At 37.8% G+C, this 22,012-nt stretch overlaps 1 long non-coding RNA gene across 2 annotated transcripts in view; it reads right to left on the bottom strand.

Moving 5' to 3' along the window:
• Positions 1-22,012, bottom strand: part of LOC148109233 (uncharacterized) — a 338,759-nt gene that overhangs the window by 188,470 nt on the left and 128,277 nt on the right. Inside the window, exon 5 of one of the 2 annotated variants that reach the window (XR_015726417.1) lies at positions 3,276-3,363. The exons of the other annotated variant lie outside the window; for it this stretch is intronic. This is a non-coding gene — a long non-coding RNA (uncharacterized LOC148109233). The remainder of the gene's footprint in view (positions 1-3,275; positions 3,364-22,012) is intronic. 2 annotated transcript variants of the gene reach the window in all.

The raw sequence follows: 22,012 nt of genomic DNA, 5'->3' as shown, positions 1-22,012 counted from the left end.
CCTTTCCTGATTAAAACACTTCAGAGTGTAGGGATAGAGGGTATAATGCTCAATTTCATTAAAACAATCTATGAAAAGACTACAGCAAATATCATTCTCAATGGGGGAAAGCTTAAAACATTTCCCTTAAGATCAGGAACACCACAAGGATGCCCACTCTCACCATTATTATTCAACATAGTACTAGAAGTCCTTGCAATAGCAATCAGACAACAAAAAGGGATAAAAGGTATCCAAATAGGCAAGAAGAAGTCAAACTATCTCTCTTCACACATGACATGATACTCTATATGGAAAACCCAAAAGACTTCAATCCCAAATTACTAGAACTTATAGAGTAATTCAGTAATGTGGTGGGATACAAAATCAACGCTCAGAAATCAGTTGCATTTCTACACACGAACAATGAGACTAAAGAAAGATAAATTATGGAATCGATCCCATTTATAAAAGCACAAAAATCATACATTATCTCAGAATTAACTTAACCAGAGATGTAAAGGGTCTATATTCTAGAAATAACAAATCACTCTTGAAAGACATTGAAGAAGACACAAAAAGATGGAAAAATATTCCATGCTCATGGATCAGAAGAATAAACATAGTTAAAATGTATATGCTACCTAGAGCAATCTACACTTTCAATACCATCCCGATCAAAATACCAATGACATTTTTCAAAGAACTGGAACAAACAGCCCTTCAATTTGTGTGGACCCAGAAAAGGCCTCGAATCGCCAAAGAAATGTTGAAAAGGAAAAACAAAGCTGGGGGCATAACGTTGCCAAATTTCAAGCTATACTACAAAGCTGTGATCACAAAAACAGCATGGTACTGGCACAAAAACAGACACATAGACCAATGGAACAGAATAGAGAACCCAGAAATGGACCCTCGGCTCTTTGGGCAACTAATCTTTGACACTGCAGGGGGAAAAAATCCAGTGGAAAAAAGACAGTCTCTTCAATAAATGGAGCTGGGAAAATTGGACAGCTACATAAAAAATAATGAAAATTGATCACTCTCTCACACTATACACAAAGGTAAACTCCAAATGGATAAAGACCTCGATCTGAAGACAGGAATCCATCAAAATCATAGAGGAGAACACAAGCAGCAACCTCTTTGACATTGGCCACAGCAACTATTTTCATGACACATCTCCAAAGGCAAGACAAACAAAAGAAAAAATGAATTTGTGGGACTTCATCAAGATAAAAAGCTTATGCACGGCCAAGGAAACCATCAAAAAAAACTAAGAGGCAGCCCACAGAATGGGAGAAGATATTTGCAAATGACACTACAGATAAAAGATTAGTACCCAAGATCTACAAAGAATTTTTCAAACTCAATACACATGAAACAAATAAATCAAAAAATGGGCAGAAGATATGAACAGACACTTTTCCAATGAAGACATACAAATGGCTAACAGACACATGAAAAAAATGTTCAAAGTCATTAGCCATCAGGGAAATTCAAATCAAAACCACACTGAGATACCACTTTACGCCAGTTAGAATGACAAAAATTGACAAGGCAGGAAACAACAAAATGTTGGAGAGGATGTGGAGAAAGGGGATCCCTCCTATATTGTTGGTGGGAATGCAAGTTGGTACAGCCTCTTTGGAAAACAGTGTGGAGGTCCCTTAAAAAGTTAAAAATAGAGCTACCCTCTGATCCAGCAATTGCACTACTGGGTATTTACCCCAAAGTGAAGGGAAGGGCCATATGCATCCCAATGTTCATAGCAGCATTGTCCACAATAGCCAAATCATAGAAGGAGCTGAGATGCCCTTCAAAAGATGACTGGATTAAGAAGTCGTGGTCCATATATACAATGGAATATTACTCAGCTGTCAGAAAGAACAAATTCTCAACATTTGCTGCAACATGGACGGCACTGGAGGAGATAATACTAAGCAAAATAAGTCAAGCAGAGAAAGACAACTATCATATGATTTCTCTCATCTATGGAACATAAGAACTAGAATGATCAGTAGGGGAAGAAAGGGATAAAGAAAGGGGAGTAATCAGAAGGGGGAATGAAACATGAGAGACTATGGATTATGAGAAACAAACTGAGGGGAGGGGTGTGGCGGAATGGGATAGACCAGTGATGGGTAGTAAGGAGGGCACGTATTGCATGGTGCACTGGGTGTTATACGCAACTAATGAATCATCGAGCTTTACATCGGAAACCGGGGATGTACTGTATGGTGACTAACATAATATAATAAAAAATCATTAATTAAAAAAAAAGTTAAAAATAGAACCACCCTAAGATCCAGCAATTGCACTACTGGGTATTTATCCCAAAGATACAGAAGTAGTGAAGAGAAGGGCCATATGCACCCCAATGTTCATAGCAGCATTGTCCACAATAGCTAAATTGTGGAAGTAGCTGAGATGCCCTTCAACAGATGACTGGAGTAAGAATATGTGGTCCATATATAAATGGAATATTACTCAGCCTTCAGAAAGAAAGATTACTGAACATTTGCAGCAAAATGGATGGGACTGGAGGAGATTATGCTAAGTGAAATAAGTGAAGCAGAGAAAGACAATTATCATATGGTTTCACTCATTTATGGAACATAAGAAATAGCAGGGAGATCGGTATGAGAAGGAAAGGAAGAATGAAGGAGGGGGTAAACAGAAGGGGAATGACCCATGAGAGACTATGGACTCTGGAAAAGAAAGTGAGGGCTTCAGAGGAGAGAGGGGTGGTGGACTGGGATAGGCTGGTGATGGGTATTATGGAGGGCACATATTGCATGGTGCACTGGGTATTATATGCAAATAATGAATCATGGAACACTATCAAAATCTAAGGGTATACTGTATGGAGACTAACATAACATAATAAAACTTATAAACAAATAAATAAATAAAGACTCATCATGAGAGCCCAGCTTTTTGAGTAGTTTCAATGGGTTTTTTTCTTATTTTTAACATATCAGCATATTACATAAACATTCAAGCCTGCTAGTACATGAGTCATTTTACTACTATAAATAAAACACTTCAAAATCATGCTACCCTCTATTGTACATCAGCATAAAAATTACTGTGCAAATCATCACTACACACTGAGGCATTCTATCAACAAATAAACCAGAGTAATATAAACCTTTTACAATTAATTTTAATTATGAAATAATATATAAACACATATTTTTGTATTTTGATTTTTTATTAATATTATTAGTATCTGAAATTATATTATGCTTTCTTTTTAAAAAAATATTATTTTATTATATTATGTTACTCACCATATTAGTCCCCAAGATTAGAGCAGAGATCAATGAATTAGAAACCAGGAGCACAGTAGAGCAGATCAACAGAACTAGAAGATGGTTCCTTGAAAGAATAAATAAGACCGATAAGCCACTGGCAAGACTTATTCAAAACAATAGAGAAAAGTCCCAAATTAATAAAATTATGAACGAAAAGGGAGAGGTCACAATGAACACCAGTGAAATAGGAAGGATCATTAGAAACTTGGATCAACAGCTTTATGCCAATAAATTAAACAACCTGGAAGAAATGGATACCTTCCTGGAAACTTATAAACTACCAAGACTAAAACAGGAAGAAATTGATTTTTTAAACAGACCGATTAATTATGAAGAGATTGAAGCAGTGATCAAAAATCTCCCGAAAAACAAGGGTCCAGGGCCTGACGGATTAACCAGGGAATTCTACCAAACATTCAAAGAAGAAATAATACCTACTCTCCTGAACCTGTTTCATAAAATAGAAAAAGAAGGAAAACTACCAAATTCATTCTATGAGTCCAGTATTACCTTGATCCCCAAACCAGGCAAAGACCCCATCAAAAAGGAGAATTACAGACCAATAACCCTGATGAATATGGATGCCAAAATTCTCAACAAGATCCTAGCTAAAAGGATCCAACGGTACATTAAAAGGATTATCCATCACGACCAAGTGGGATTCATCCCTGGGATGCAAGGGTGGTTGAACATTCATAAATCCATCAGTGTGATAGATTATATCAACAAGAAAAGAGTCAAGAACCATACGATCCTCTCAATAGATGCAGAAAAGCATTTGACAAATTACAGCATCCTTTCCTGATTAAAACACTTCAGAGTGTAGGGATAGAGGGTACATTCCACAATCTCATAAAAACCATCTATGAAAAGCCTACAGTGAATATCATTCTCAATGGGGAAAAGCTAGAAGCCCTTCCCTTAAGATCAGGAACACGACAAGGATACCCACTCTCACCATTATTATTCAACATAGTACTAGAAGTCCTTGCAACAGCAATCAGACAACAAAAAGGGACAAAAGGTATCCAAAATGGCAAAGAAGAAGTCAAACTGTCTCTCTTCACAGATGACATGATACTCTATATGGAAAACCCACAAGAATCCACCCCCAAACTACTAGAAGTTATAGAGCAATTCAGTAATGTGGTGGGATACAAAATCGATGCTCAGAAATCAGTTGCATTTCTATACACGAACAGTGAGACTGAAGAAAGAGAAATTAAGGAATCCATTTCATTTACAATAGCACCAAAAATCATATGTTATCTCGGAATTAACTTAACCAGAGACGTAAAGGACCTATATTCTAGAAACTACAAATTACTCTTAAAAGACATTGAAGAACACAAAAAGATGGAAAAATATTCCATGCTCATGGATCGGAAGAATAAACATATTTAAAATGTCCATGCTACCCAGAGCAATCTACACTTTCAATGCCATCCTGATCAAAATACCAATGACATTTTTCAAAGAACTATGGACTCTGGAAAACAAACTGAGGGCTTCAGAGGGGAGGGGCCTGGGGGAATGGGATAGGCTGGTGATGGGTATAAGGAGGGCACATATTGCATGGTGCACGGGGTGTTATACGCAAGTAATGAATCATGGAACTTTACACCAAAAACTAGGGATGTACTGTATGGTGAGTAATATAATATAATAAACAAAATATTATTAAAAAGGAAAAGGAACTGAAACAAACAACCCTTAAAATGTGTGGAACCAGAAAAGGTCCTGAATCGCCAAGGAATTGTTGAAAAGGAAAAACAAAGCTGGGGCCATCACATTGCCAGATTTTTTTTTTTTTTACGTTGCCAGATTTGAAGCTGTACTACAAAGCTGTGATCACAAAGAAAGCATGGTACTGGCACAAAAACAGACACATAGACCAATGGAACAGAATAGAGAACCCAGAAATGGACCCTCGGCAAATTGGACATTTTTCCTTTTTTAAATTAGAATATTTATACATAAAGCTAGTCTCTGCTGACCTTCATCTCAAATCAAACCCTGTCCTCTCATCCCCAGGGATAATCACTGGGTAGTTGATCTTGATTCCTCCCAGATTCCTTAAAAGTGTTTTTCTCAGATAAAAAGGATGACAGATAAAATATTTAACACTTAGTGTGTATTTTTATATAAAACATATCATACTGTACTTATTGTTTTGCATTATACATTTTTCACTGAACAATGTTTGGAAATGTTGATTTATATAAAACTAGTTCACTCTTCTTAATTGCAATATAGAATTCCATGATAAGGATATACCAATGTTTATTTAGCCATTTATCTATTGGTAGGCATTTAAGTTGCTTTGAATTTTTCAGTATTACAAACAATGCTGCAATAAATATCTTGCCCTTGTATCCTTGTCCATGCATGTGTTTCCTTAGGGTGGAGTTCTAGAAATGGAATTACTGGCACGTAGGGTGTGTGCAATTCAATTTTAAATTTAATAGGTATTGCCAAATTGACCTTTAAAGTAATTATCAATTTACACTCCTATTAGAGAGATACAAAAGTTGCCATTTCCCAGCACTGGGTCAAAAGTTCATATTATCGGGTCACCTGGGTGGCTCAGTCATTAAGCATCTGCCTTCGGCTTAGGGCATGATCCCAGAGTTCTGGGATTGAGTCCCACATCAGGCTCCTCATCTGGGAGCCTGCTTCTTCCTCTCCCACTCCCCTGGCTTGTGTTCCCTCTCTCGCTGGCTGTCTCTATCTCTATCCAATAAATATATAAATCTTTAAAAAAAGTAAAAGTTCATACTATCAACTTTGACACGTTAATCAATGTTATGGGTAAATAATAGAGTCTATCATCGTTATTTAAATTTGCATTTAGGTCATGAGGAGTTAAGATGGCAGAGGAGTAGGGGTCCTCTTTTTCAGCTGGTCCCCTGAGCCAAGCTGGAGAGGTACCAGACCATCCGGAAAACCCACAGAATCAGCCTGAGATGCAGGAAGATACATCTGGATCTCTACAAATGAATATCGCCAGCACTGAGTATTGAGGTAGGAATTGGGGAGCCATGAATCCGCGCACAAATATCAGAAGAGAAACAGAAGGGGGAGGGAACCTCTGTGCTCAGGCACCAGGAAGCGGTAGCCACCTGCAAAGGGGAGCAGCCGGACTCGCAGACCGGCACCCGCGAGAGAAAAGACTGAGATCGTGAGCCTGGGAACACGTGGGCATCCAAACTGAAAACTGGTGCTCCAGTGTGCTCACTGGAACGGGACTGAGACCGGGAGATCAGGAGCATGAGTGTGAACAGACTGAAAAACTGCGCTCCGGAGTGCGCGTGTGAACCACAGTGAAACAGCGAGCTAGGGAGCTCGCAGGGGCGGCTGGCGGTTAGCGGTGTTAGAAACACAAAGGACAGAGACGTGCCAGCCCAGGAAGTGAGGGCCGGGATGCCGGCTGTAGGGTTTTTATCAGCACCAACAGAAACAGAGTTAAAGAGGCCAGAAGAGCTCAGTGGAGAGAGGACTGCGATATCTCTGTTCTGAAACAGAGGATAAGATTTGGCCACTGCTGCTCTGACTCTAGGAGAGTCAGAGAAAACCACCAAGGAAAGCCGCCAGAGAACATAAGCCCAGAAATACCAGATCACACTGTGCCAATCCCCATCCCCCCTCGCAGGGGACACGGAGACTCTTCCCAAACAGAGTTTCATATCTTTATCAACGTGCAGGCCCCTCCCCCAGAAGGCAGGCTGAAAAATCAAGAAGCTCACATATCTAAGGGCCCTATAAAACAAGAGCACACTGCCTGGGTCCTTATCAATAATTCGGGCTCTGGGGAACCCCATAACCTCTCCCATCAGAATGACAAGAAGGAGAAATCCACCCCAGCGAAGAAAAGATAATGAGTCTGTGGTCTCTGCCACAGAACTGATGGATATGGATATAAACAATTTATCAGAAATGGAGTTAAGAGTAACAATGGTCAAGATGATGTGTAGACTTGAAAAAAATATTAACGAAAATATTAAGGAGAATATAGAATCTCTAAGGGCGGAAATGAGAGCGAATCTAGCAGAAATAAAAAATGCTATGAATCAAATGCAGTCAAAACTAGATGCTCTGACGGCCAGGTTAATGAGGCAGAAGTATGAATTAGTGAATTGGAGGATGGGATGGTGGAAGAGAAACCTAAAAGAGAAACTTGGCTCAAAAAAAAATCCAATCTGAAGAATGTAGGCTACCGGAGACTACCGACTCAATGAAACGTACCAATGTCGGAATCATCAGCATCCCTGAGGGTGTGGAGAAAGACATTTCGAAGAGATATTTGAACAAACTGTAGCTGAAAACTTCCCCAATCTAGCAAAGGAAACAAGCATTTGTGTCCAAGAGGCAGAGAGGACCCCTCCCAAATTCAACCATGACAAACCTACACCATGTCACGTCATAGTGCAATTCGCAAATATTAGAGCCAAGGATACAGTATTGAAAGCAGCCAGGGCAAGGAAATTTCTCATGTACAAGGGCAAAAACATTAGGATTCCGTCAGACCTGTCTACACAGACCTGGAGTGAGAAAAAGGGTTGGGGGGGTATTTTTAAAGCTCTGTCAGAGAAAAACATGCAGCCAAGGATACTTTATCCAGCAAGGGTGTCATTCAGAATTGATGGAGAGACAAGGACCTTCCAGAATGGCCAGTCACTGATCAATTTCGTACCAAGAAACCAGCCCTACAGGAGATATTAAGGGGGATTCTATAAAAGTAAAAAGGCCCCAAGAGGGATAAAGAACAGAAATTTACAATCTATAGAAACAAAGACTTTACAGGCAACATGACATCATTAAAATCATATTTCTCAATAATCACTCTCAATGTGAATGGCCTAAATGGTCCCATAAAATGCCACAGGGTGGCAGATTGGATAAAAAGACATGAACCATCCATTTGCTGTCTACAAGAGACTCATTTTGAACCTAAAGATACATCCAGACTGAAAGTTAATGGATGGAAAACCATTTTTCATGCCAATGGACCTCAAAGGAAAGCTGGGGTAGCAATTCTCATATCAACAGTTTTGATTTTAAATTTAATACTGCAGTTGGAGATACAGAAGGACACTATATTATTCTTAAAGGATGTATCCAACAAGGAGATATGACAATTATAAATATCTATGCCTCCAAATGGGGAGCAACAAGATACACAAGCCAACTCTTAAACAACAACAAAAAAAGAGACATATACATACAAATACATTAATAGTAGGGGACCTCAACACTCCACTTTCAGCAACAGACAGATCACCTAAGCAGAAAACCAACATAGAAACAAGAGCTTTGAATGCCATCCTAGACCAGATGGACCTCATAGATATATATAGAACACTACACCCCAGAACCAAAGAATACTCATTCTATTCGAATGCACATGGACCATTCTCCAGAATAGATCATGTGCTGGGTCACAAAACAGGTCTCAACCAATACCAAATGATTGAAATTATTCCCTGCATATTCTCAGACCACAATGCTTTGAAATTGGTACTCAATCACAAGGAAAAATTTGGAAGACACTCAAACACTTGGAAACTAAGAACCATTCTGCTCAAGAATGATTGGATAAACCAGGAAATCAAAAATAAATTTAAAAAATTTATGGAGATCAACAATAATGAAAACACAATGGTCAAAACCTATGAGAAACTGCAAAGCCAGCCCTAAGAGGAAAATACATAGCCATCAAAGCCTCACTCAAAAGAATACAAAAATCTAAAATGCAGTTTTTATATTCTCACTTCAAGAAGCTGGAACAGTAACAGAAGAATAGGCCTAATCCATAACAAGAAAGCAGTTGATCAAGATTAGAGCAGAGATCAATGAATTAGAAACCAGGAGCACAGTAGAGCAGATCAACAGAACTAGAAGCTGGTTCTTTGAGAGAATAAATAAATCGATAAGCCACTGGCAAGACTTATTCAAAAGGAATAAGAGAGAAAGGACCCAAATTAACAAAATTATGAATGAAAAGGGAGAGAACAAAACTAACACCAATGAAATAGGAAGGATCATTAGAAACTTTTACCAACAGCTTTATGCCAATAAATTAAATAATCTGCAAGAAATGGATGCCTTCCTAGAAACCTATAAACTACCAAGACTAAAACAGGAAGAAATTGATTTTTTAAACAGATCGATTAATTATGAAGAGATTGAAGCAGTGATCAAAAACCTCCCCAAAAACAAGACTCCAGGGCCTGATGGATTCCCCAGGGAATTCTACCAAACATTCAAGGAAGAAATAATACCTATTCTCCTGAAGCTGTTTCAAAAAATAGAAACAGAAGGAAAACTACTAAATTCATTATATGAGGCCAGTATTACCTTGATCCCCAAACCAGGCAAAGACCCCATCAAAAAGGAGAATTACGGACTGATATACCTGATGAATATGGATGCAAAAATTCTCAATAAGATCCTAGCTAATAGGATCCAACAGTAGTTTAAAAGGATTATCCATCATGACCAAGTGGGATATATCCCTGGGAAGCAAGGGTGGTTCAACATTCGCAAATCAATCAGTGTGATAGATTATAGCAACAAGAAAAAAGGCAAGACTCATATGATCCTCTCAATAGATGCAGAAAAATATTTGACAAAATACAGAATCCTTTCCTGATTAAAACCCTTCAGAGAGTAGGGATAGAGGACACATTCCTCAATTTCATAAAAACCATCCATGAAAAGCCTACAGTGAATATCATTCTCAATGGGGAAAAGCTGGAAGCCCTTCCCTTAAGATCAGGAACACGACAAGGATACCCACTCTCGCCATTATTATTCAACATAGTACTAGAAGTCCTTGCAACAGCAATCAGACAAGAAAAAGGGATAAAGGTATCCAAATCAGCAAAGAAGAAGTCAAACGGTCTCTCCTCACAGATGACATGATACTCTATATGGAAAACCCAAAAGAATCCACCCCCAAACTACTAGAAATTATAGAGCAATTCAGTAATATGGAGGGATACAAAATCAATGCTCAGAAATCAGTTGCATTTCTATACACGAATAATGAGACTGAAGAAAGAGAAATTAGGGAATACATTCCATTTACCATACCACCAAAAATCATTCATTATCTCAGATATGACTTAACCAGAGACGTAAAGGACCTACATTCTAGAAACTACAAATCACTCTTGAAAAACATTGAAGAACACAAAAAGATGGAAAAATATTCCATGCTCATGGATTGGAAGAAGAAACATAGTTAAAATGTCTATGCTACCCAGAGCAATCTACATTTTCAATGCCATCCTGATTAAAATACCAAGGACATTTTTCAAGGAACTGGAACAAACAGTCCTTCAATTTGTGTGGAACGACAAAAGGCCCCGAATCGCCAAGGAATTCTTGAAAAGGAAAAACAAAGCTGGGGCATCATGTTGCCAGAATTCAAGCTGTACTACAAAGCTGTGCTCATAAAGACAGCATGGTACTGGCACAAAAACAGACACATAGACCAATGGAACAGAATAGAGACTCCAGAAGTGTACCCTTGGCTCTTTGGGCAAGTAATCTTTGACAAAGCAGGAAAAAACATCCAGTGGAAAAAAGACAGTCTCTTCAATAAATGGTGCTGGGAAAATTGGACAGCTACATGCAAAAGAATGAAACCTGACCACTCTCTCACACCATACACAAAGATAAACTCCAAAAGGATCAAAGACCTCTATGTGAGACAGGAGTCCATCAAAATCCTAGAGGAGAACATAGGCAGCAACCTCTATGACATCGGCCACAGCAACTTTTTTCATGACACATCTCCAAAGGCAAGAGAAACAAAAGATGAACTTGTGGGACTTCATCAAGATAAAAAGCTTCTGGGGCACCTGAGTGGCACAGCGGTTAAGTGTCTGCCTTCGGCTCAGGGTGTGATCCTGGCAATCTGGGATCGAGCCCCATATCAGGCTCTTCTGCTATGAGCCTGCTTCTTCCTCTCCCACTCCCCCTGCTTGTGTTCCCTCTCTCGCTGGCTGTCTCTATCTCTGTCGAATAAATAAATAAAATCTTAAAAAAAAAAGATAAAAAGCTTCTGCACAGCCAAGGAAACAGTCAAAAAAACTAAGCAGCAGCCCACGGAATGGGAGAAGATATTTGCGAATGACACTACAGATAAAGGATGCGTATCCAAGATCTACAAAGAACCTCTCAAACTCAATACACAAGAAACAAATAAACAAATCAAAAAATGGGCAGAAGATATGAACAGACACTTTTCTTTTTTTTTAATTTTTTTTAAACAGACACTTTTCTAATGAAGACATACAAATGGCTAACAGACACATGAAATAATGATCAAAATCATTAGCCATCAGGGAAATTCAAATCAAAACCACACTGAGATACCACCTTACGCCAGTTAGAATGGCAAAAATTGATAAGGCAGGAAACAACAATTGTTGGAGAGGATGTGGAGAAAGGGGATCCCTCTTACACTGTTGGTGGGAATGCAAATTGGTACAGCCACTCTGGAAAACACTGTGGAGGTCCCTCAAAAAGTTAAAAATTGAGCTACCCTATGATGAGCCATTGCACTACTGGGTATTTATCCCAAAGATACAGACGTAGTGTAGAGAAGGGCCTTATGCACCTCAAAGTTCATAGCAGCATTGTCCACAATAGCTAAATCGTGGAGGGAGCCGAGATGACCTTCAAACAGATGACCGGATTAAGAAGTTGTGGTCCATATATACAATGGAATATTACTCATCCATCAAAAAGAACGATTTCTCAACATTGTCTGCAACGTGGACAGGACTGGAGGAGATAATGCTAAGCGAAATAAGTCAAGCAGAGAAAGACAATTTTCATATGATTTCACTCATGTATGGAACATAAGAAGTAGGAAGATTGGTAGGAGAAGAAAGGGAAGAAGAAAGGGGGTAAACAGAAGGGGGAATGAAACATGAGATACTGTGGACTCTGGGAAACAAACTGAGGGCTTCAGAGGGGAGGGGGACGTGGGAATGGGATAGGCTGGTGATGGATGTTAAGGAGGGCATGTATTGCATGGTGCACTGGGTGTTGTGCGCAAGTGATGAATCATGGAACTTTAAATCAAAAACGATGTACTGTTTGGTGACTAACACAATATGAAAGAAAGAAAGAAAGAAAGAAAGAAAGAAAGAAAGAAAGAAAGAAAGAAAGAAAGAAAGAAGAGAAAGAAGAAAGAAAGAAAGAAAGAAAGAAAGAGAGAGAAGAAAAGAAAGATAGAAGAAAGAAAGAAAGAAAGAAAGAAAGAAAGAAAGAAAGAGAGAGAGAGAAGAAAAGAAAGAAAGAAAGAAAGAAAGAAAGAAAGAAAGAAAGAAAGAAAGAAGAAAGAAGAAGAAGAAGAAGAAGAAGAAGAAGAAGAAGAAGAAGAAGAAGAAGAAAGAAAGAAAGAAAGAAGAAAGAAAGAAAGAAAGAAAGAAAGAAAGAAAGAAAGAAAGAGAAAGAAGGAAGGAAGGAAGGAAGGAAGGAAGGAAGGAAGAGAGAGAGAGAGAAAGAAGAGAGAGAGAGAGAGAGAGAGAAAGAAAGAAAGAAAGAAAGAAAGAAAGAAAGAAAGAAAGAAAGAAAGAAAATTTGCATTTAACTAAATACCAGTTACTATTCATGAAGCTTGACCATAGACAGACATTTTTTTAGCCCCCTTCACCAATTTCTTCCACCACCCACTCCCAGCTCCCACTTCTGGCAACCATGAATCTGTTCTCTGTATTTATGATCTTGGCTTTTTTTTTTTTTTAGATTCCAATATAAGATAGGTAACACAGTATTTGTCTTTATCTATATGCTGTATTTCAGTTGGCATTATGGCCTCAGGTTCTGTCCATGTTGTCAAAATGACAAGATTTCATTCTTTTTTTTTTCTTTCTCAAATTTTGATTTAAATTCCAGTTAGTCAACATACAGTGTAATATTAGATTCAGGTTGTTGATTCATCATTTACATACAACACCCAGTGCTCATCATAATAAGTGCCCTCCTTAATACCCATCAACCATTTAACCCATCCCCCACCCACCTTCCTCCATCAACTCTCAGTTTCTTCTCTACAGTTAAGAGTCTGTTTCATGGTTTGCCTCCCTTTTTATGGCCCATGTTCATCTGTTTCATTACTTAAGTTAAACATATGAGTGAAATCCTGGTATTTGTCTTTCTCTGACTTATTTTGTTTAGCATAATACTCTCTAGTTCCATCCACGTTGTTGTAAATGGAAAGATTTCATTCTTTTTTATGGCCAAGTAATATTTTATTGTGTGTGTATATATATATATCTTCTGTACCTATTCATCAGTCAAAGACATTGGGTACTTTCCATAATTGGCTATTGTCGGTAATGCTCCTACAAACATCACCATGCATGTATCACTTCTAATCAGTTTTGTATCCTTTGGACAAGTACCTAGTAGTGCAACTGGTGGGTTATAGGGTAGTTCAATTTTAAACTTTTTGAGGAATTTCCATACTGTCCTCCAGAGTGGTTGCTCCCAGTTCCCACTAACAGTATAAGAGGGTTCCCCTTTGTCCACATCCTTGCCAAAACCTATTTCTTCCTGCATTAATTTTAGCCATTCTGACTGGTATGAGATGATATCTCATTGTAGTTTTTATTTGTATTTCCCTGATGATGAGTGATATTGACCATCTTTTCATATGTGTGTTAGCCATTTGTATGTCTTAGTTTGAGAAATGTCTATTCATGTCTTCTGCCCATTTATTTATTATTGGGGTGTTCAGTTTTACAAGTTTAAATATTTTGGACACCAACCTTTATCAGATATGTCATTTGTATATATCTTCTCCCATTCCTTATGCTGCCTTTTAGTTTTGTTGACTATTTCTTTTGCTGTGCAGAAACTTTTTATCTTGATGAAGTCCCAATAGTTTATTTTTGCTTTTGCTTCCCTTGCCTCAGGAGACATATCTCTGTAAGAAGTTACTATAGCCAATGTAAAAAAGGTTATGGCCTGTGTTCTCTTGTTGGATTTTGATTATTTCCTGTCTCACATTGAGGCCTTTCATCCATTTTGAATTTATTTTTGTATATGATGGTCCAGTTTCATTATTCTGCATGTGGCTGTCCAATTTTACCAACACCATTTGTTGAAGAGACTATCTTTTTTTCATTGGATATTCTTTCCTGCTTTGTCAAACATTAGTTGATCATATAGTTGCGAGTTCATTTCTCAGTCATCTATTCTTGTCCATTGATCAATATATCCAAAAAAATATATTTCTGTTTTTGTCCCAGTACCATATTGTCTTGATCACTACTTTGTAGTGATAGCTTTGTAGTATAGCTTGAAGTCTGGAATTGTGATGCCTCTAGCTTTGCCTTTCTTTTTCAAGACTGCTTTGATTATAGGGGTCTTTTCTGGTTGCATACAAATTTTGGAATTGTTTGTTCTAATCTTGTGAAACATGGTGGTGGTATTTTGAAAGGGATTGCATTAAATGTGTGGATTGCTTTGGGTCGTATAGATATTTTAACAATATTTGTTATGCCAACCCATGAGCATGAAATGTTTTTTTATTTCTTTGTGTCATCTTCAGTTTTTTTCAGAAGTGTTCTGTAAATTTCAGAGTACAGGTCTTTTACCTCTTTGGTTAGGTTTATTACTAGGTATCTAGATTGACTTCTTCCTTGCAGATTTGAATATCTTTTATTTCTTTGTGTTATCTGATTGCTAAGGTTAGGACTTCCAGTACTATGCTAAATAACACTGGTGAGAGTGGACATCCCTGTCTTGTTCCTGTCTGTAGAGGAAAAGCTCTGTTTTTCCCCATTGAGGATGATATTAGTTGTGGGTCTTTGTATATGGTCTTTATGATGTTGAGGTAAGTTCTACCCCTACATGGTGGAGGATTTTTATCAAGAATGAATGCTGTATTTTGTCAAAATACATCTATTGAGAAGATCATATAGTTCTTATCTTTTCTTTTATTAATGTGGTGTACTCAGCAACCGAGGAATAAAACCTACTTGATCATGATGAATGATTCTTCTCATATACTGTTGGATTCAATTTGCTAGTTTCTTTTTTTTCAATTTTGAAGTATTAATGACTTTTTCTAATTTGAAGATATAACAAAGCACAACAGTATGAACACACAAAGTACATTTTAAAACATAATGGAAAACATGCATAAACTGGCCCCTTTAATTAAGCAGTTCTGAAATCTTTACAAATGTAATAATTATTAACATAATGAGATGTCTGTGACAACCATAGTTAATGCCATGTTTTAAATTTGGAAAGATAGGGTACAAAATTTTTTATCATTTTCCCCCTGAAACTACCAGTCTACAGTTGATAAAACTGTCCTTGGAAATATTTAACTGCTCCAATTCTTTTTTTTATTTATTTAATTCATCTCAGAGGTAGGATTTAGTGATTCATCAGTTGCATGTACCACCCAGTTCTCATTACATCAAGGGCCCTCCTTAAATACCCATCACCCAATTATCCCTTCCTCCCACCCACCTCCCTTCCAGCAATCCTCAGTTCATTTCCTAGAGTTCAGCATCTCTTATGGTTTGCCTCCCTCTCAATTTTCAACTTATTTTATTTTTCCTTCCCTTCCCCTATGTTCATGTGTTTTGTTTCTTAAATTCCACATATGAGTGAAAGCATATGGTTTTTGTCTTTGACTGACTTATTTCACTTAGCAAAATACTCTCTAGTTCCATCCTTGTCATTGCAAATGGCAAGATTTCATTCTTTTTAATGACTGAGTAATATTCCTTTGTGTGTGTGTGTATATATATACATATACATATACATATACATATACATATACATATTCTTTATCCTTTCATCTGTCAAAGGACATCTGGGCTTGTATCTTGTTGAGAATTTTTGCGTTCATGTTCATCAGGGATACTGACATGTAATTCTCCTTTTGAATGGAGTTTTTGTCTGGTTTTGGAATCATGGTAATGCTGGCCTGATACAATGAGTTTGGAACTTTTCCTTCCATTTCTTTTCTTTTTCTTTCCTTCTTTCTTTTCTTTTCTTTTTTTTTTTTGAAACGGACAAGAATAGGTATTAAGTCTTCTTTAAATGTTTGGTAGAATTCTCCTGGTAAGCCATCTGGCCCTGGACTTTGTGTGTTGGGAGAGTTTTGATTACTGATTCAATTTCTTTCTTTTTTTTTATTATATTATGTTAGTCACCATACAGTACATCCCTAGTTTTTGATGTAAAGTTCCATGATTCATTACTTGCGTTTAACACCCAGTGCACCATGCAATACGTGCCCTCCTTAATACCCATCACCAGCCTATCCCATTCCCCCACCCACCTCCCCTCTGAAGCCCTCAATTTGTTTCACAGAGTCCATAGTCTCTCATGCTTCATTCCCCCTTCTGTTTACCCCCCCTTTCTTCTTCCCCTTCTTCTCCTACCAATCCTCCTACTTCTTATGTTCCATAAATGAGTGAAACTATATGATAATTGTCTTTCTCTGCTTCACTTATTTTGCTTAGCATTATCTCATCCAGTCCCGTCCATGTTGCTGCAAATGTTGAGAAATCTTTCTTTCTGATGGCTGAGTAATATTCCATTGTATATATGGACCACATCTTCTTAATCCAGTCATCTGTTGAAGGTCATCTCAGCTCCTTCCACAATTTAGCTCTTGTGGACAATGCTGCTATGAACATCAGGGTGCATACAGTCCTTCTCTTCACTACGTCTGTATCTTTGGGGTAAATACCCAGTAGTGCATTTCTTTGCTGGTTATCAGTCTGTTCAAATTTTCTATTTCTTTCTCTTTCAGTTTTGGAGTTTGTATGTTTCTAGGAATTTATCCATTTCTTCCAAATTGCTCAATTTGTTGGTATATATTTTATAATATTCTCTTATAATTGTTTGTATTTCTGTGGTGTTGGTTGTGATTTCTCCTCTCTCATTTGTCATTTTATTTATTCTGGTCTTTTTTCTTTTCTTTTTGATAAGTCTGGCTAGGGGTTGATCAATTTTATTAATTATTTCAGGGAATGAGCTCCTGATTCATTGATCTATTGTACTGTTTTTTTGTATTTGTTTTTTACTTTATCTATCATTTACTTCTGTTCTAGCCTTTATTATTTCCCTTCCTCTGCTGCCTTTAGGCTTCAGTGTTGTTCTTTTTCTAGCTCTTTAAGGTGTAAGGTTAGGTTGTGTATTTGAGATTTTGCTTGCTTCCCGAGGTAGGCCTGTATTACTATATACTTTCCTCTTATGACCACTTTCACTGCATCCCCATAGTGTTCTAGTGTTCACTAGACCATAGTGTTTTCATTTTCATTTGTTTCCACGTATTTTTACATTTCTTCTTTAATTTCCTGGTTGACCCATGCATTCTTTAGTGGCATGTTGTTTAACCTCCATGTATTTGTGGTCTTTCCAAATTTTTTCTTGTGGATGGCTTCACAGTTCATAGTGTTGTAGTCAGAAAATATGCATGGTATGATCTCAATCATTTTTAATTATCAAGGCCTCATTTGTGACCCAGTGTGATCTATTCAGGAGAATGTCCCATGTGCACTCAAAAAGAATGTGTATTTTGCTTCTTTAGGATGAAATATTCTGAATATATCTTTAAATCCATCTGGTCGAGTGTCCCATTCAAAACCATTGTTTCCTTGTTGATTTTCTGCTTAGATGATCTGTTCATTGATGAATGTGGGTGTTAAAGTCCCCTACTATTACTTTATTATTATCAATGAATTCCTTTATGTTTGTCATTGTTTTACATATTTGGGCACTTCTTAGTTGGGGGCATAAATATTTACAATTGTTAGATCTTCTTGTTGGATAGGCCCCTTTATTATGATATAGTGCCCTTTCTTCATGTCTTGTTATAGTCTTTGGTTTAAAATCTAGCTTGTCTGATACAAGTATGGCTATGCTGGACACCTTTTCATGTCCATTAGCATGATAAATACTTCTCCATCCTCTCATGTTCAATCTGTAGGTGGCTTTAGGTCTAAAATATGAGTCTCTTGTAGGCAACGTATAGAAGGGTCTTTTTTTTTTATCCATTCTGACACTTCATGTCTTTTGATTGGAGCATTTAGTACATTTACATTCAGAGTAATTATTGTTAGATATGAATATAGTGCCATTTTGTTACTTGTTTTGTCATTGTTTCTGGAGCTATTTCTCTATTCCTTTCTAGTCTTTATCAGTTTTGGTTCTTCCTTCCCACTGAAAGAGTCTCCTGTACTATTTCTTGCAGTGCTGCTTTAGTGGTAATGAACTCCTTTAGTTTTTGTTTGTCTGAGAAAATCATCTCTCCTATTTTGACTGATAGCCTTGCTGAATAAAGCATTCTTGGCTGCAGATTTTTCCCACTTAGCACAATGAATATGTCATGCCATTCTCTTCTGGTTTGCCAAGTTTCTGCAGAGAGATCTGCAGCTAGCCTTATGGTCTTCCCTTGTAATTTAGGGGCTTCCTTTGTCTTGCTGCTTTTAGGATTTTTTTATCACTATATTTTGCAAATTTTACTACAATATGTCTTGGTGTACATCTGTTTTTGTAGATTTTGATGGGAGTTCTCTGTGCTCCCTTGATTTGGGTATCTATTTCCTTTCCCAGATTAGGGAAGTTTTCAGCTATATTTCCTCAGATAAACCTTCTGCCCCTTTTTCTCACTCTGTTTCTTCTGGGACTCCTGTGATTAAAAATGTTATTACACTTGGTGGAGTAACTGAATTCCCTGAGTGTACTCTGGTGATTCATAATTTTCTCTTTGTTCAGCTTCATCATTTGCCATAATTCTGTCTTCTATATTACCTATTCATTCCTCTGCTTCCTCCATTCTTCTGGTCATTACTCAGTCAGTTTCAAATTGTTGCATTTTTCATTTCTGCTTCATTGTTTTTTAGCTCTTTGATCTCTACAGTAAGAGTCTCCCTGATATCTTCCATGCTCTTCTAAAGCCCAGAAAGTATCCTTATGATTATTGCTTTAAATTATCCATGAGGCATATTACTTATATCTGTTTTGATTAGATTTCTCACTGTGGCTTTTTCTTGTCCTTTCTTTTGGGGTGAATTCTTCCACTTTGGCTTTTTGTCTAGGTTTTTATCTTCTTCTGTGTATTAGAAAAGCCTGTGATGTTTCCTATTCCTGAAAGTAATGGCTTTATGAAGAAGAGGTCATACAGTGTCCAGAGCTTAGCACTTCAGGAAGTGTTTGTGGTGTGTGGTACATGTACTCTGCTGCTGTGTTTTGACTGCTCTGTCCTTCAATTGAGTCATCTGCAGAGCTTCTCCTTGCCTGCAGTAGTCACTGTTTAGATCTTGGCCAGGGCGTGGTGAGTTTTGACCAGGTGTGCACTGGTCTGCTTGTTAAATGAGACCTGATGCTACTTCTGCTAGAACTGAAGGCTTTCAGGACTCCATGGCCAGTAGACCTGGTGTGTGAACAGTTTTCTGCTGATTTTCTGGGGAAGGGTCCTTCTCTGGTCCTCAAACACACTTGCCCAAGAAAAGCAGTACCAGCAGAGTACAGGGAGGCAGGACTCAGTGTAAGCATGTTAGGTGGTCAGTGAATACCCCTAGGTATTCAGAATGATTTTATAGTTATAGCTGTGTTTAAGGGACAAGACAAGCTTAGTATCCTCCTACTACACTGTCATCTTAGCTCATTCTTTTTTTTATGGCCGAATGATATCCCACTGCATATACCTACCACACTTTATTTATTCGTTAGTCCAGTGAACATTTAGGTCATTTCCTTATCCTGACTATAATGAATAATGCTGCAATGAACATGGGGGTGCATATATCTTTTTAAGTTTGAGTAAATACCCAGAAGTGAAATTGCTAAATCATACAGTAGTTCTAGTTTTAATTTTTTAAAAAGATTTTATTTATTTATTTGACAGAGAGAGAGACAGGCAGTGAGAGAGGGAACATAAGCAAGGGAGTGGGAGAGGAAGAAGCAGGCTCCCAGCAGAGGAGCCTGATGTGGGGCTCGATCCCAGAATGCTGGGATCATGCCCTGAGCCGAAGGCAGATGCTTAACCAGCCACCCAGCTGCCCCTAGTTTTAATTTTTTGAGAAACCTCCATACTATTTTCTATGGTGGCTGCACCAACTTACATTCCCATCAACAGTGCAAAAGGGTTCCCTTTTCTCCACAACCTTGTCAATGCTTGTTATTTCTTGCTTTTTTTTAATATAATAGCCATTCAAGTAGGTAAGGCATGATATCTCATTTTCTGATGATTACTGATGTAGAGCATCTTTTCATGCATCTGTTGTCTATCTGTATGTCTTCTTAGGGAAAATGGCTATTCAGATATTCTGCCCAGTTTTTAATTCATTGTTATTTTCCTACTGAGTTGAATGAGTTATTTATATATTTTGGCTATTAACCCCTCATCAAATATATGATTTGCAAATATTCTCTTCTATTCAGTCTGTTGTCTTTTCTTTTTTTAATTTTAATTTTTCCTTATAATTTTCATTTTGTTATATGAGTCACCATACATTGCATCCCCAGATTTGGGGGCAATTTTCCATGATTCCTTATTTGCATATAACACCTAGTGCACCATGCAATATGTGCCCCCCTTAATACCCATCACCGGCCTATCACAATCCTCCAACCCTCTCCCCTCTGAAGCCCTCAGTTTCTTTCCCAGAGTCCATAGACTCTCATGGTTCATTCCCCCTTCTGTTTAACCCCCTTCATTCTTCCTTTCCTTCTCCTACCAATCTCCTTGCTATTTCTTATGTCCCATAAATGAGTGAAAACATATGATAATTAACTTTCTCTGCTTGACTTATTTCACTTAGCATAATCTCCTCCAGTCCCATCCATGTTGCTGCAAATGTTGGGTAATCATACCACCTGATGGCTGAGTAAAATTCCATTGTATATATGGACCACAACTTCTTTTTTTATTTTAATGTTTTTATTATATTATGTTCTTAATCCAGACATCTGTTGAAGGGCATCTCAGCTCCTTTCACAATTTAGCTATGTGGACAATGCTGCTATGAACATTGGGGTGCATATGGCCCTTCTCCTCAGTACATCTCTATCTTTGGGGTAAATACCCAGTAGTGCAATTGCTGGATCAGAGAGTAGCTCTATTTCTAACTTTTTAAGGAACCCCCACACTGTTTTCCAGAGTGGCTGTACCAACTTGAATTCCCACCAACAATGTAGGAGGGATCCCCTTTCTCCACATCCTCTCCAACATTTTGTTGTTTCCTGCCTTGTCAATTTTTGTCATTCTAACTGGCGTAAAGTGGTATCTCAGTGTGGTTTTGATTTGAATTTCCCTGATGGCTAATGATTTTGAACATTTTTTCATGACTCTGTTAGACATTTGTATATTTTCATTGGAAAAGTGTCTGTTCATATCTTCTTCCCATTTCTTGATTTGATTGTTTCCTGTGTATTGAGTTTGAAGATGTTCTTTGTAGATCTTGGATACCAGTCCTTTATCTGAGGTGTCATTTGCAAATATCTTCTCCCATTCCGTGGGCTGCCTCTTAGTTTTTTTAATGGTTTCCTTGGCTGTGCAGAAGCTTTTTATCTTGATGAAGTCCCACAAGTTCATTTTTTCTTTTGTTTCCCTTGCCTTTGGAGATGTGTCATGAAAAAAGATGCTGTGACCGATGTCAAAGAGGTTGCTGCCTATGTTCTCCTCTAAGATTTTGATGAACTCCTGTCTCACATCG

Source organism: Ursus americanus, chromosome 12, assembly GCF_024610735.1.
Source record: "Ursus americanus isolate L20-20 chromosome 12, mUrsAme1.1.p, whole genome shotgun sequence".
Taxonomy (NCBI): domain Eukaryota; kingdom Metazoa; phylum Chordata; class Mammalia; order Carnivora; family Ursidae; genus Ursus; species Ursus americanus.
The sequence above is the reverse complement of the archived record's forward strand: the minus strand, read 5'-3'. Positions and strand labels throughout refer to the sequence as shown.